General features: G+C 38.4%; 1 long non-coding RNA gene across 1 annotated transcript; it reads left to right on the plus strand.

Moving 5' to 3' along the window:
* The first annotated feature begins 5,589 nt into the window (after positions 1–5,589).
* On the plus strand, positions 5,590–11,847 carry LOC147911122 (uncharacterized). Its single transcript, XR_015546374.1, has 2 exons — positions 5,590–8,946; positions 10,872–11,847. It is a non-coding gene; the product is annotated as an uncharacterized LOC147911122 (long non-coding RNA).
* The last annotated feature ends 4,311 nt before the right edge of the window (positions 11,848–16,158 follow it).

Consider the following 16,158-nt stretch of genomic DNA (forward strand, 5'->3'; position numbering starts at 1 on the left):
AAATTTTTTTCAGTATAGAAAGAATTTTTATATTCGACAAATGTACATAGTAAATTTCTTTATATTGAAATACATGTGTAATTTACGCGAATGATATAATAATTATTTGAAGAATAATTAAAGCTGTCTCTTGGTCTCTTAAGATAAAAAAAACTCTTCAATGGAAATAGAAAGATACGTACCTCTTAGGTATTATCGTGTAGAAATTAAAGATAATACCACTTGAATTTTATTTTTTCATTTTGGTGTTATAACAGTTTTTTTTTTCGAAGAGAGCGGAAGCTTTACTTTTTATTACTAATTGACACGAATATTCTCGAATCTTTTCTAATTGAGGGAATGGACAGAATAAAGGCACAATTCTACATAGGCTTTTCTTCCAGAGATTAGCTTTTTTATATAATATTGATCGTAATAGAAAAATATTCTAACATGTAACTTCTTAAAGACATTAATAAATTCATTTGATACTATATTCATTTGTGTAATAAAAAAGTAGCAAGTTATTTTAATAAAATCAAGATTTTGTAATTAGGCCTTTATTCCATCCATCTTCTCAATTGTAAGATTAATGTAATAATAAGAAAAGAAAAGATCCGCTTCAAATGATACCACTATATCCGCTTGAAATAACATTTCTATCTCTCATATTCGGATCTTTAAAATTGAATCCACGAAATTCTCTAGATTTCTCTTCATTCTTAACGATTGAAGACTCGAGAATTGTTAATATCATATTATTTTTGTAAAAAGAAAAATTGTCTCCGATTCAATTTAAATTTTAAGAAAAGCAACAGCTCGATTCAGGTTGATAAGCGGCAAAATGATCGTGAGTGAAAAAAATGCGAGGAAAATGAGAAGATCTCCGGAGAGGGAGAGAAGCAGACAAGCAGACAGAAGATATAAAGAGCGATAGAGCTGAAATCTGAAATTTTCTCGGCAGAATCGTGAGTGCTGCTTTGATGATGAAAAGTCCACGGACACAAATAAAATAGGGACAAAGGAAATTTTCGGTGGTACCGGTGTTATGTACCGGCTGGCTGGCAAGCTGCAGCTACGTCGCCACACCACATTCGTACCGTCCGTACCGCCGACAGGCGCGATGCACAAAGTCCTACATAAGCCACGTTGCAGCAGGCCTGCAATATACAGGGTGATTCGCAATCGACGAAACGAACCTTTCGAAACGGAAAAAGGAAACAGTTTTTTTGGGAAGAAAAGATAGGTATTTTAAGCTTGAGACCCCATCGTTCCGTCGTTTCTGCTCGGATATTCGACCGTTGAAATTTTCAGGGACGGTTAACAGTCGTCGGATGTCGGATTTAAGTTTTTAAATCTGCACGTTTAAGACATTTTCACTTTTAAGCTAAAATTGTAATTTGGAAATTGATTCACTTAAATATTCTTATTGACTCAATATTATCCTACAATATATTTAATTGTTTAAAGTAAAAATAAAATAATTAATCGTTAATACACACACTAATTGTTAAAAATTATAAAATAACAATATATGCCCAAGCGTTTAATTCTTAAAATCTTCTTTGTAAAATGTTTTCTCGTATGGATTCTTTTAGGACGTTATCTTAAATATTTCTTTCAAATACCACCCAGGTTTTGGAAAGTTCGGTAAAATTGTCGGCATCTTCAACAAATTCTTTCCTTTAGAAATCCCTTGGAGTATATATGAAATAGTTAGGTAGAAAAACGGCATGCATTAGCTCGGCTACATCCGCCGGATTCTGTTGGAGACGGATTCAAGGATGATGCAATATTTATGAATACACAATGCTATCTTTTAAAATATATAGTTTTATTAAAATTAAATTGTAGAAAAATGGTAAAATTGTAGGTTTCTTAAGGAAGAATATATATCAAATTTATTATTCGTTGTGATCTTTCAATCATATATCTCGTCGGTTAAAAGTAGATATAAAATTCTGCCGAAATAAATTTCGTTTAAAATATCGAATTTCGTCAAATCTTCGTACACTATTGGTGGCAGGTCTAAAACTGTCAGCGTTTCGATATCTTTTCATAAAGAGATTCGAATGAGCACCATGCCCTTGAACTTTGTAAGCTAGTTACGAGTCTCCCTGTATATCGAAGGGTGTTTGTGCGAATAGGGGAGAGAGAGGAAAAAGATAGTGCAGCAACGGTTTATACATCATAAACGAGCCTGGGTCTTTCTTCTTTCTAGATGGACGAGGTACCAGTTCCTCCGGTAAGAGGGATGACGAAAGAACGGGCTTCGTCAACCCTCCGAATGCAGAGAGTGATACACATGGTGGAATAGCACACGTGGAGTATAAGATATGTACGGAAACCACGCTGGAGCGGTCAACCTCCACCGGGCTTAGAAAGAGTGAGAGAGAGAGAGAGAGAGAGAGAGAGAGAGAGAGAGAGAGAGAATAAAGGGAGGGGGTAGAAAGCGTGCAGAGGAAGAAGTGGAGACGATTTAGGACGCAGTTTAAAAGCAAAATGGCACCGAATAGAATAGAGAATAGTTTATGTGACGTTTTAGGGCGTAAGCCACTTCACTTTCATGTAAGGTCGATAGAATGAGATACAATGATGATTCATACAAGCATAATGCGATTCAATATAGTTATGTAATTTCAAAGTACTCTACGAAAAAAGGTGGACATGTTGATGCAATAAATTCGAAAAGTGATGCACCTCCTGCAAAATTCCTTCGAACGTATAAAAATATATCGTTCCCTTATATCGAAGATATATAAAATATGAAAAAATAATTATTAATTCTCTGTCTGCAATTTGAGTTTTTTTCTTGGCGTGAGCGAAATTTCCCTCTCAAATTGCACCTTCACTTTTTTGCTCAAATTTCAATTTTTATTAAATAAGATTTTACTATTTGAGTGTGTTAAAAGCCTAGGCTATAATTTAGTAATGTAATTGAAATGTTGAAAAACTAACTCTGAATTTGGCCATATTTTTTTAGAAGTCTAGAATCGCAGTAAAAAAAAAGTTGGGCTGAGTAAAAGAAATTTAGACAGAGGGAGAAGATATGACTGCAGAAGGATTAATTAACGCGATTAATTATAGATTAAAGACATTTTAAACAGACAAAAAAGCTTGATAATCTCGAGGTAAGATGATTGCAACGAAACTCGACGGATTGCAATTCGTATTAGAGCGACTGTTGCAATCCGTCGAGTTTCGAAGAAGAAAACGATATCCTTAGAAAAAGAGAGAGAGAGGGGGAGAGAGAGAGAGAGAGAGAGATAGAGAGGAAGAAAAGAGACAGGAAAAGAGATTGTGCGGGCAATCGAAGAAGGAAGAAAAACGGAAAAAGAGACATGGAAATATGGTGAGAAAAAGAGTGGCGAAAAGAAAGTGGTAGAGATAAAGATGAAAAAATGACCTAATTTGACAATAACTTACGATAAATTACAGTAAATTACTCGGTAATTTTTTAAGGTTGGTAAAATAGTAATTTAAAAAAATTAAGAAAATAAAGTAATTTGAAAATTATGAAAATAAAAATCGGAGCGTAAATCGAATGTAATGGAAGAGTAACAGAAGCGTGAACAAAACTTCTAGAAGGCGAAAATTGAAACAATGAAATGTAAAAGAAGCATTTACACTTTTTTCACATTTTCATTCATGTTTCGATGTTTCAATTTTCGCCTTCTAAAAGTTTCGTTTATGCTTCTGTTACTCTCTCATTACATCCGATTTACGCTCCGATTTTTATTTTCATCAGGGAAGTTAAAAACGTTTTATTAACTAAAATTTTCATGTTGATACCATATATTGATGTAATAAGTAATTAGAACAACCAACAACCGACAACGTTTAAGGCAGGGATGATAAATCAGAGACGATTTATGACGAGAGTGGCGCACATCACTCACATCGGTCTGTTTCTAGTAATTTTTCACTACTTCGCCAATGAGATTATATTATTTTTAATTAACTAATTAATGATGTAGACAATTGATATACATCCGTTTACGACATCACGATCAACAGTATCAGTCAACAACCTGCGACAAATAAGCCACACACTTAAGCATGAGTCTATGTGTCATACAGATACATTTTGTTACAATTAAATTATATGTTTAGATTTCGTCAATAACCATTATTTAATAACCGTTATTCAAACAACGATTCCTATTAGGAATATTGTTTTATTTTATACATAAGTAAGGAAATACAGCCTATTTGTACGATACATAACACTATAAAGACAATAAATATAACCAAAATTACTAATAAATTAGCATTTTACCGTAAGTAATTGTAAAATTGAATTTGAACGGTATTTTTACATCTCTACGTAGAGAATGAGGCGGAGGAGGAAAGAGGTATGCATTTTCTCATCGCACGCACCGGCGTGGGCACTCACAGAGCACAACTCACGAGCGTAAGTATAAGTATATATATATATATGTGAGCGCGTGCCCGCGCAACCGACAGCAGATGCGCTCGCAGAGCGCAGCTGTCCTCCTACAAGTGGTTCTCAATCATCCCTTTCCTCGATTTTTCTTTCTCCCTTTCCCCTCCCCCTTCCCCCTCCCCCCTAACACCTCCCTCGCCCCTTTGCCTCGCGCGGCTGAACGAGCGCGGGAGTTCGGGATACAAAGGAAATCGCTGTGCGACGATTACACTTCGTGTCGATAAACATTCGCGTCGCAGCTGATCGAGCGATTTCTTTCTCTATCTCATCCCTTGTCTCCTTCTCCTCCACCTCCTCACTCCGTCCGTGCTAGAAAAGGGAATAAGGAGACGCATCGAGACACGTCTGATCGAAGAATAATACCAGCGGGTTATGTATTTTTACAACGAATCATGCTCTTTTGACGGATTTGAGGTATTTCGCGTCGAAGCCGGCTGTGTCGCGTGATAGAAAAAAATAAAAAAAAAAAATGAAGCGAGTAGAGGAGAGTTTGTAGAAAGGCGATAGGAAGATAAAGATTTAAAAAGTATATAGTTTATGAAATTCATCACATGGGGATGGGGACAGCGCAAAGATGATATGCCAACAACGAGAAGCGTGCTGCTAATAATATTGAGAGGAGCGTCCAACCTGTTACAAAGTGAAGCCTACGTTCTTAATGACGCGAACACGTGGTGAACGTAAGTTTCAGCTGTTCCAGGTGATACCGCGGGACCGACAAAGCGACCGAACTGTTTGAGATCGGTACAATCGCGTCGTCTCGCAATGCAATGCAACGCCCGATTGAAATGTCATTCTTCCAGATCTTGCTTATTATTTTGTCAATTTACAATCTGACGATCAATCATTTCGGCATTAATGGTCAGATTAAAATTCTCTTGCTATGTAATTCAATTTTTATACAAGGTGTATCCAGAATCGATCGAGAAGAATCGATCATTCCAAGAGTTTCACGTAAATCTTTTTATTCGTTGACAAAAAACTCCGAACTACATAAATTGACCTTTCCGTCAATGCATGGATATCTGTATATTGAATTTGAAACAGTAAAAAATTTTGATTTTTTTGTGATAACAATTTCGTTATGACGCCTCAAAAATTCTTCAAACAATAAAGAATACTTTTTTGCATAAATTTTATTTTGTTTTTATTTTTACATTTTTAGTGAAAGCTTTGTAAAATATAGTGAATATTGTAGTGAAGATTTAATGAAAACAAATTAAATTTAAGATACTAGTAAAATATGTAGCTCGAGATTGCTAAATAAAAATTAATAACTAGAAAGGTCAAAAAACACGAAATGTTTCGGATTAATTTATAGATAAAAAACTAATTTAATTCTTATATGTATACAATAAACTAGTTTATTTTTAAAAATACAATAAACGTTGCTCGTTTTCGATCTTTCTAATTATTAATTTTCGAAAAAAATTATATATGTATTAACAGAAGGATTAAACATCAAAATTACAATTTTAATATAATTAATACGTGAAAAATTTTAACTGAATTTGTTTATAAAGATGGGATTAAAATCTAGAAATATATTTTATTATTATATTATATAGTCTAATATAATGCTGTCTACAATACTGTATTTTGCAACTAATTATTTTGAATTGTCGATCGTAATTGTCGAATCAATTTATAAACTTATCGTACGATGTCTTTTAAAAAAGCATGCGCAATTTTCGTGTGCTTACATTGCGCAAAGTGGCCATCTTATTTACATATATTTGTAGGTGCATAATCAAATACTGGTGAACAAAACGAGCATGTGTACGTTCCACGATGCGTAAAATTACTGAGTAAACAGGGCTAAACACCTTAGCGAGATGACGAGGCAATCGTTGTCCTGCGGATTACAACGCATTATTTATAAAACACTATAACGAAGAGGACAAATCGGTATTGAACGATGAAAAGAAAATGAAAAGAAATTTACCGAAAAACACACAAATATTTTTCGAGGTGATCGACGATGTAAGGTGATCCACGGTATAAGTTTAAAGAACAAATCTTTATAAATATTACGATATTAAAAATATAACCACGAGCTTCCTTTTCATATAATATTATTATATTATTATATAAATGAAGCTCGTGGTTATGAACGAAATTAAAAGTAACGAATGATTAAACTGAAAATTAAGTTACAGTAGTAAGTTAAATGAAATGAACGTGTATATTAAATTTGGGAAATTTAATGTACTTATAAAATAAAATTTTATGAAAAGTACATAAAATTTCATAAATTTTCATGAAAAATACATTAAATTTTATATGTATGTACACAAATATACTTTTTAGTTATAGATACTTAAAATTAAATTTAATGTAATGTCATGAAGTCAAATTCAAATTGTGTAACTTAAAATTTAATGAAATTTAATTTATTTAGAACATTTCCAACAATGTAGGCAGACATAACATTCGTTGCCTGACATTCAGTTGCCCGCTTATACCGTTATTATTGAGCGAGATCAAAACACTGTACGAATTTCGTTTCGTATTTTTAATATAAATTTAGATATATTTTTTTAATTATCTATACATAATATTTATAAAAAAAATTAACAGACAATTAATTCGGATCAAATATTTCAGACTTATTCTTTTTAGATCCATAATTCGAATCAGAATTTAAAATAAAATTCCTTTCTTTATTCTATTATATATGCCTATATGCGTATATAATAATTTGAAGAATTTTAGGATATAAATACCTAAAAATGTACGTTAAAATATACACAGGTACATATAACATTGTAAATTCCATCCTGAGATTTGAGTCGAATTACGGATTACCTAACAGCAAGGCGAGCTTTATGTTCGTTAACGTCTTTGTGCAAGTTGAATCTTACAAGAACATAGGTACATCGATCATTCGTGTGATTTTTCCAAAGTTTCCGCTCCGATAAATCACGCTTAATCCTGTGCTCCGTTAGGAACGCTTTTCATCGCAATCGATGGGAAGGACTCGATCGGAAGAAACAAGGAAGACAGGGAGACAGTTAGCTCGAGCAGGACGAAGCAAGAAGCCGATCTCGTTCTGTACGGTTCTACCACGCGGCGGATATCTGTCACATCGTCGTAAATCACACACGGCGAGCGAAGCGCAAACCGTCATCGCGCGCGTGTATAATCGTCAAGCGTTAATTTTAATCGTTCCTCTTTCCCCTCCCCTTCCGCCGAATGGCGGGATTTCTCCCCCAGGTCCCGACGTGCGATCAGGCTGTGATCCCCCGGTCTCCGATTGGTCGCCGGTTGCCTACCTATCTGGAAGAGCAACCTGGACGGTACCTGGACGGTGGACCTGGACGGAAGAAGGACGAGGGGCGTCACACGAAACATCGCTGAAAGGAGCCGTCAGCCGTAGGCAAAATCCAGAGGACAGCTGATACAATTTTGGCGGGCTCCGGACGTGTGATTGGAATAATGATTGGAGAAACTAAAAAAAGGAAAAACGGAGGGAGGGGGACGGGGAGAGGAAGAGAGAGAGAGAGAGAGAGAGAGAGAGCGGTAGGGAAAGAGACGCCCTGATGCACAAGGGACGCCGAGGACAAGAAAGCGAGAAAAGGAAGAGGTAGGCAGGCCAAGGAAGGGATCGAGAGAGGGAGGGAGGGAGGGAGGAAGAGAGAAGAGGGCCTCGGAAAAGGGACGAAAAGGAAGCAAGCAAGAGGGAGGTTCTCTTCGGCGTTCGGGGCCGTGCCGTTGAGTCGCGTTGTGCATTGCCATCGTCGTCGTCGTCGTCGTCGCCGTCGCTGCTGCTGCTGCTGCTGCTGCTACTACTCTCGTGTTGCTGTTAAATAAGAATAAGCCCGGGTCCCCCACTACTTGGGGCCCAAAACGAATAAAGGAGGCGGGACACCTGGCCGTGGCCGCAGTTTGCTCGAGGACCTCGTCGCAGTCGGTTGATTGACTCTTCATCTCCCGAAGAGAAGTCTTCCTTTCCGTTTCGATCCTCGTCGAATCCTTGTTCGTCCTCTCTCGTAGCGCGTGCATTCCTATTCTCCTTAGTCGAAATCAGTCAGTGTTGTGCAGTGGATGACTAGGAAGACTACGGAAAGGAGATCCTCCCTAAAGAAGATCGCCGTTGAAAAAGATCGAAGAAAAAAAAAAAGACTCAAATAATAAAAGAAGAAAGAGAAAAGGAGTGTGATCTATCGCGAGTGATGGACGATCTAACGACTAACGACGCGTCCGATTTATTTCCTGCGTGTGACGCATCACGCACCTCGATCGAGCGCGCCACCCAGCCGCCGGCGCGTCACGTGCCGACTGCCGAGGAACATTCGAAGAGGATGATGATGATGAAGAAGAAGGGGCATTGTGCGAGGATCGAAAGCCGCGTCACGGCGGATTGACACGGCCGACACAGCCGACACGGCGATGATCGACGTCACGGCGGGCGTCTACTTCGTCTTGCACGCCGATTGTGACCAGCGCGGGATTTCGCCGGGAAGAGGAAGCACGAGATCGAGAACGCCTTCGTCCACCTTCCTCGCTGCTAGCTTTGGGTAAGATAAGTAAGATTGAGTCGACGCTAAGGTAAGGTAAGAGTCTCAAGGTTTATCTCATTGAAAGATTGTGCTAGCGGGAAACATAGGGATAAAATGACGAGATATATCGAGATTCTTACTGTCTTAATGATGATTGAGAAAGTACATTGGAAGATTCTTATTGTCTCGAGATAGTAGAAGCGGATTCGCGAAACGGGATCGCGCGACGAAAGATTCAAAGTTCAAAGTTAACGGCCGAAAGATACAGGTCGCGAGAGGGACATTGTTTCTTGCGATTGTTTTCATTGTTGTTTAGTGACGCGCGTCGCTTCGTTTTTATTTTCGTTTCTCGCGACTGCTTTCGACCTTGCGGGATCGAGGATAGATCGATATCGTGCCGGAGAAAATTACGAGAGAGAGAGAGAGAGAAAGAGAGAGTTCTCGAAAGAGCAATCCTTTTTCGCGGGAGATTTTCGATCGTACCGGCGTCCTTCGCCAAAAAACCTCGACGGGTATATAGCGCGAGACACTGCGTTACGCACGCACCAGCACGCACCGAGCGCCTTGATAGAGCTCGAGTTACGAGTTACGGAGAAATGAGAAACGCGCGGGCGATAAACAATAGTATATTTACGCGCGAATATCTGCGCGCTGCGTTCGTCTCCGCTCACCATTGCCGAGACCGGTGGCGTCGGAAGTCGAGTTTCGAGGATATTACGTCATTATTACGAGGAGCTTTAAAACAAGAAGAAAGAGGTGCAGATCGCGTAAACTTGTTTGTTTCTCGGTTAGCATTTCGAATCGGTTGCTTTTCAAGTTTCGTGCTACTTTCGGAATAAACGAAATTCTCGTGCCCGTTCATGTGCGCATGGTGTTGTCTCTTTGTGCGTGCATGCGTGCGTGTACGTGCTTGCGCGCGCGCGCGATGTGTGTGTGTGTGTGTGTGTGTCTGCGTATGCGTACACGAGTAGCGTGCCCAGAAACCCCGGTTTCTCGTTTCACAGAAATTCCGGCGGGTCCCTATTTCTCAGCGAGAGGCCCTATTTTGAGGATCGGCAATGTGGAGCGTTCGTGAACGACCTATGGTCCACGAGAAGCGACCTCGGGCTACGATTTGTGATTCGAAGTAGAGACCCTAGATGTTAGAGGCTCTCCGATTTGGAGACTGACCGCCAAGGCCACGTCGGAGAAGCCCCCCCGTGCATCTAAGCGAGCGAGAGAAAGAAGATAGGGAGTGAGTGAGCGAGAGAGAGAGAGAGAGAGAATAAGAGAGAAGGAGGGAACACGCACGCGGCGCTCACGCATTTCTCGCCCCCATCAATGGGCGAACGCGTGTTACGCGACGCGACGCGGCGTGCGTAATCTCGCGTGATTCCAACGAATTGCTCGTATCGCGAAACCGACGGAATTTGCCGCGCGATTTCCGGCGGTGATCACTGAAGCAGAAAATTCGTCGCGAAGTTGGTTCGCGTACATCTCGTCCGAGCAGCTTTTGGGAATTGTATTTTTTGCAAAATAAATTCACGGAATCGTCGACCCTGAATTTGTTAACTCGATCAACTGCGTTGCTCGATTCCTCGATTTGCAAATTTTTTACTCGCAAGTTCATCATCCGAGAGATTTGACGGCAAGGTAGTGTTTTAATTCAATTCAAGTAATTTAAAATTTAAATAACTCTTGCTCGTGTACTCTATTTCCGAATCTTTGATGTTATTTTAATTTATTCGTTAAAAGTAATTTTCGTAATCTCTTGTTTTAATTTTAATTTAAAATCTATTTTTTCTTCATAATGTTCGTGCTATTATTTTGTCAACTTAATAAATAAATTAATTTATTTTAAACCGACTTTATAAATTACGATCTCTCATGCATTTTTGACAATTTTATTACAAAACTCGGTTAAAGAGAACTCACTTGAAAATCACATCTTGTTCTCTTTACAGCTTTCGATGAAAAAAGCCCACGTGATCTAAGAACGAGAGTCGCCGCCTGGCCCGCGGGGCCCTTCAACGGGTTCGGCCCTGGGCTTCGACTCGCACGATCCTGCATCGCAAATTGGAGCGGAATGACTACCGTCGAGTCGAAAAGTATATATCGTCGTTGATTCGGCCGATTCGTCGGCGTCCCGGCAGGCGAGCGACGCTAACATGTTGCATAGAAGATAGGTCGAGATATGTGTCAATATTCAACGGAAATATATATTTCAATATTGCACTAGTCCCGGCCTATCGGGATGCATTGTATCTCGTCGAGGAGCGAAACAAAGGGAGACCGACGACGGACAGGTGGAAAAAGGAGAGAGAGAGGAAGAGTGGGAGAGAACGCTATTTCGAAGGAATTTGCCTCCTCAGAGAATAGCCGTTCGAGGTGGAGATTTTCGAGGATCGGGCAGGCGGGGTTGAAGGCAATATTTGTGAATAGTTAAAATCAAATTGCACTCTTCCCGGCCTGCTGGATCTGCTCGATATATCGACATGTGGCCCGATTTCCGATAAGGAGCTTTATAGAAATGTGTATCCGGTGAAACCAGATCTCGATGGTTTTTTTTATTTAATTCACAGCACCAGAAAATCCTGGGTGTCGGTTTGTAAATTAAAGTTAGCTTCATTTTATTTATAGATTTCAAGAGATTTCGTATTATGTAATATTATGTAACGTATTAATGCACAAGATATCTTATTGATTCTTATTGTTGTCATATATTTATAAAATTTTAACTTTCCAACTGTAGCTTTCCAAATGTTGTGTATTATTATTATCTTACATTAACTACACAAGTATTTCAATTTATTTATTTTATTTTTGTAAACTACAAGATCATATATATGTATATAAAAGCAATGAAAAACTTTTTGTAAAATTTTGTAAAAATAAAAATGTTGCAAAAATGGGAAACAATAATAAAGGTTCAGTAAAATCACGTGCAATGTCTCGAATTCGAAATCGTTGACCATCTTCCTATAATCTCTTCCAATTTTCCTTCATATGACCTTTAAACAAATTAATTTTATATATAAATAAATTCGAATATCTCGATGATTTTTAAATCGAAGAGAAAAAATTAAATACAGATCTTTAGAAAAGCTACTCGCAAAAATTAGCGTTGTCGAGGGAAATGTAACAGTTTCGTAATTTATACATTTCACGAATAATATATACGTCGTATCGCGTTGCGTGCAGTTCTTCGAGAGAAAGCATTCTTTCTCCAGGATGTTGCTCGGCGTTCCCGCGCATTTCCGGCCGATTCGGGAGCGAGGTAGATGACAGCGTTTCCGCCACCTTGCGAGGCGCGGTTATTAACGATCGCGCACGAATTTGGAAGGAAGGAAGGGTAGAAAGAGAGAGAGAGAGAGAGAGAGCCGTGCATCCTTTTGTGTGGCACGGCGCTCACGTAACCGTTCCATCCAAAACGTTCGCACGATATAGGAAGGAAGAAGGGAAAAAGGAAAGGTAGAAAGGGCAGGGGAAACGGATTTCTCCCTGACAGGATCTCCAACTTACCGCGGGCCCCAAATTTGCAAACTCCCAGGGATTTGGATTCGGGTTTCCTGCTTTCGAAAGAAGAAGAGATGTGCGCTCTATGGACACACAGTGTATTTCTTCTTTTTGCATAGCTCCTAACTCTCCTCTCTCTCTCTCTCTCTCTCGCTACCTCCTATTCCTCGCTCCTCCATCTTCCTCCACGTGTGTAGAGTTACCACGTGTAAAACGTACCCCCGTGGACGCAAAGCGTGTTTCACAATTCTTTCTGGATGGCGCGGAGGCGCACAAAGAAAACGGCGGAAAAAAAAGGAAGAGGGAAAACCCGCTATCAAAGGACGAGGGGCGGCCGAGAAGCGCGGAGAGGGGCGGGAGGGTAACGTTACGTTCGATCGAACAAGGAAACACAATAAAAGTAGTGAGGGCTGCCCGTAGAAACGTGGAGGGACGCGAATCCTGTTTTTCATTCGTCCTGATGCCTTCTCCGTCTCGCTCCTGCAAATGCCTGCAAACGGGACGAGACGTGTAAGCGTGAAGCGCGTGTACGCGACGCGCAAAAGCATCCCTCTCTTTAAGGAGAGTCCCACGGTTTGAAATAAAACACCTGGCTTCTCATCCGCCCCACCGCCCGCGTGCATGCCTGTATGCGTACGCGTGCACGCGTACACGCGTGCACGCATGCACGCGCTTCACGCTTCTCCCGTTTTCTAACACAGAGCTCTAGTTGAGCTCAAATAAAAGGGAACCAAAGTACATTTTTACGCGCTGTATCTATCGCGAAATATCGTTCGAAATATACCACACGTGCGATAATGAATTTAAAAATTTCGGAGCAACTAAGATCGATTAAATTAATTAATCTTGCGTGATGTTTCAACAAGTAGGTTTGATCACACTTTACGTTTATTCGCTTTATTTTTATGTTATCCAATCGGGAAACAGAATTTAAAATGTGATAACACACGTGAGTTGAAATAAAATTGAAGTGATATAAAAGAAATAAAATATCTAGATGTTATTTCTTTTATCTGGGGTTTATATATCACTATAATTTTTTTTTTGTTGGTTACTTGTACGTTTTTATAAATCACCGAAGAATCGCTTATCGTGTAAAAAAATATTTTTCTTTCTCACTTTTACTTTCTTATTTTCTTCATTTATATCATTCAAGATATTTTTATAATAAGCCATAATTTTGCAATAATAAAATTGGAATAATATTAAAATCATCAACCGAAATATATGAAAATGTAAAATGTAAATATTCTAAAATATCGTATGAGACGAAATACTGTGTCAAAAGTTTGTCGAGCGAATTCATATCTGGCTACCTGAAAAAAAAAGGTTTCTTTTTGCTACCCGTTGATGTGCATTGGGCCCAGAATAAGGTACAGCATGCGCGTTCTCACGGAGAAGAGGTAGTTCTCTCTCGCTCTCTGGCTCTCGTTTACACATTTTCTCTTTCTGTCTTTTCCTCTGTGTCTCTCGTCTCCCGTTCTCTCCGGCCTCCAGCCTGAGACTGGTTCCCTCCGGGCCTTCCTTACGAACTTTATTGAATTCTTTGTAATATGCCAAAGGGTTCACCGTGCGCAACCGTGAACGCGCGTTCTCGCGCACCATTCATATGCTAAACAAATAAATTCGTTGAAAGAAACGAATCTCTATCTACTATTCTTCCTCTCTCTCTCTCTCTCTCTCTCTCTCTCTCTCTCTCTCTCTTTCTGTCCATACGTTCCTTTTCCTCGAGAGAGGAGAGCAGCTGCCCGAGAGCGACTCGTACCTACATCGTCGTTAAAAACCAAGGAGAGGATGATACCTTGAGCTATTTAATGGAGAAGGGTGCAAGATGTACCCTCTGCCTGATGGTGGCAATAATGGTGATAGTGGTGATGGTGGTGGTGGTGGTGATGGTGGTGGTGGTGGTGGTGGTGGTGGTGATGGTGGTGGCGGTGATGATGGCGATGGTAGTGGTGACGGTGGTGAGGCCAGCTGTTGCTAAAACGAAGGAACAATGCGTTTGCCGATGACGCACTATTCCGAACAAGCATGCTTATAAGTGGGTCATCGGGCATTCTAATATTATGTAGCAGGATTTAATTTTTTTTATATCAGAACTAATTTTCATGTCATTGTAGCGTATTAAACTCTCGCAAGTATACCGAACGTCTTGAAAACGTCTTAGACCTATTTCGGAAGATCTTAAATTCGCGTCAGTTTTTAGACTTTCTTATTTATCATTTCATTTTAATTACTTGGTATACGTTTGTCTGTTTGGATAATTTAATCTGGTATATGTTTGTTTTTAATATGCATATATTTATAGGTATATACACGTATATGTATGTGTTTTGCTTTTTTAATGCTTTTGTATTTTACACGATATACAAAATTGTAAATAAAATTTTATCTTAAATATTCTGACATAATTAAATCACCTATGTGGATCTTATAAGGGACAATCTCGATTTGTACAACAAGTTAGTGAAAAATCTTGATATCAGTAAAAGTTGAATGTATAAGATGTAAATTAAGAAAAAAGGCGAGCCCGTATAGATCGTAGGTTCCAAGAAATTTAATGTTCTCTTATGAAGAAAAGATTTGTAAACAGTATTCTGAAACATCTCGATGTCAGCTATAAAAATATGCTAGGAAAAATAAAGTTCCGTTTATAATTTTTGTGTTGACCTTAAAAACACTTTCCAAGATCATTTCAAAGTCAAATTATCATCCGATAATTTTCTTAAAACCCTATTACTTTTGTTTCAAACATTTTTTAAATAAATCAATATTTTTTAATATATAGCCGTTCGAGAACTTTTACCATGCACTATAATATCAAATTTCTTAGAATCTACGATCTATATGATTTTGCTTTTTTTTTTAATTTTAATCTTATGCTGTCAATTTTTACTGAAATCGAGGATTTTCACTAACTTATACAAACCGAGATGATCCCTTAGTACATACATGAAATCGTATCGCGATTTTGATGCGGACTGTACATATATTATATATATTATATGTATTATATTACATGTATTATATATTACATATATCTACTATATATAATATAGTATATGCCAGAATCGGCATTTGATTCTGCGATTGTATATTATATATAGTCCAAATACATCAAAGAGACGATAATACGAGTACGTTCTGTACGTACTAAGATCCATGGATGATTTAATTATGTCAAAATATATAAGATTTTATTTACAATTTTGTATACAATTTTGTAAAATACAAAAGCATTTAAAAAAGCAAAACACAAACTCTGATGATCAGATAAATTCAACCAACTGCTTCTAGCAAATTAACTTTCTATATGTATAATTTATCATCTCTAATCTTTCTTCCCAAAAATCAAATAAAAGCTTTTACGAAGCAAAGTTGCATTTGCAATGCGATTGATTAATCGATGAATTAAAACATTTGCTTAAAATTTAATAGCTTTATTCAAATTAATGAAATTATTACGTAAGACAAATAATTACTTTACAAATTAATCATTGATTCAATTGATGATTCGAGTTTGATCGAAATCGTCCTTATAATTAAAATCACTACATGGCAAAAAGTGCAGGGACACCTTGTGCACATTATGTGTTACACATTTCCGTTACGAAGAGGCCAAAGCCTGCGGATAGGCAACCGACCAGATGTCTCATTGCACTACGAGAGATTAACGTAAGCCAGCCGGGGTTGATTCGCGTCGATACTTGTAAATGCATTACAGGCCAGGTGGAA

The sequence above is a fragment of the Acromyrmex echinatior genome, chromosome 1, assembly GCF_024713525.1.
Source record: "Acromyrmex echinatior isolate Ae372 chromosome 1, ASM2471352v2, whole genome shotgun sequence".
NCBI lineage: Eukaryota > Metazoa > Arthropoda > Insecta > Hymenoptera > Formicidae > Acromyrmex > Acromyrmex echinatior.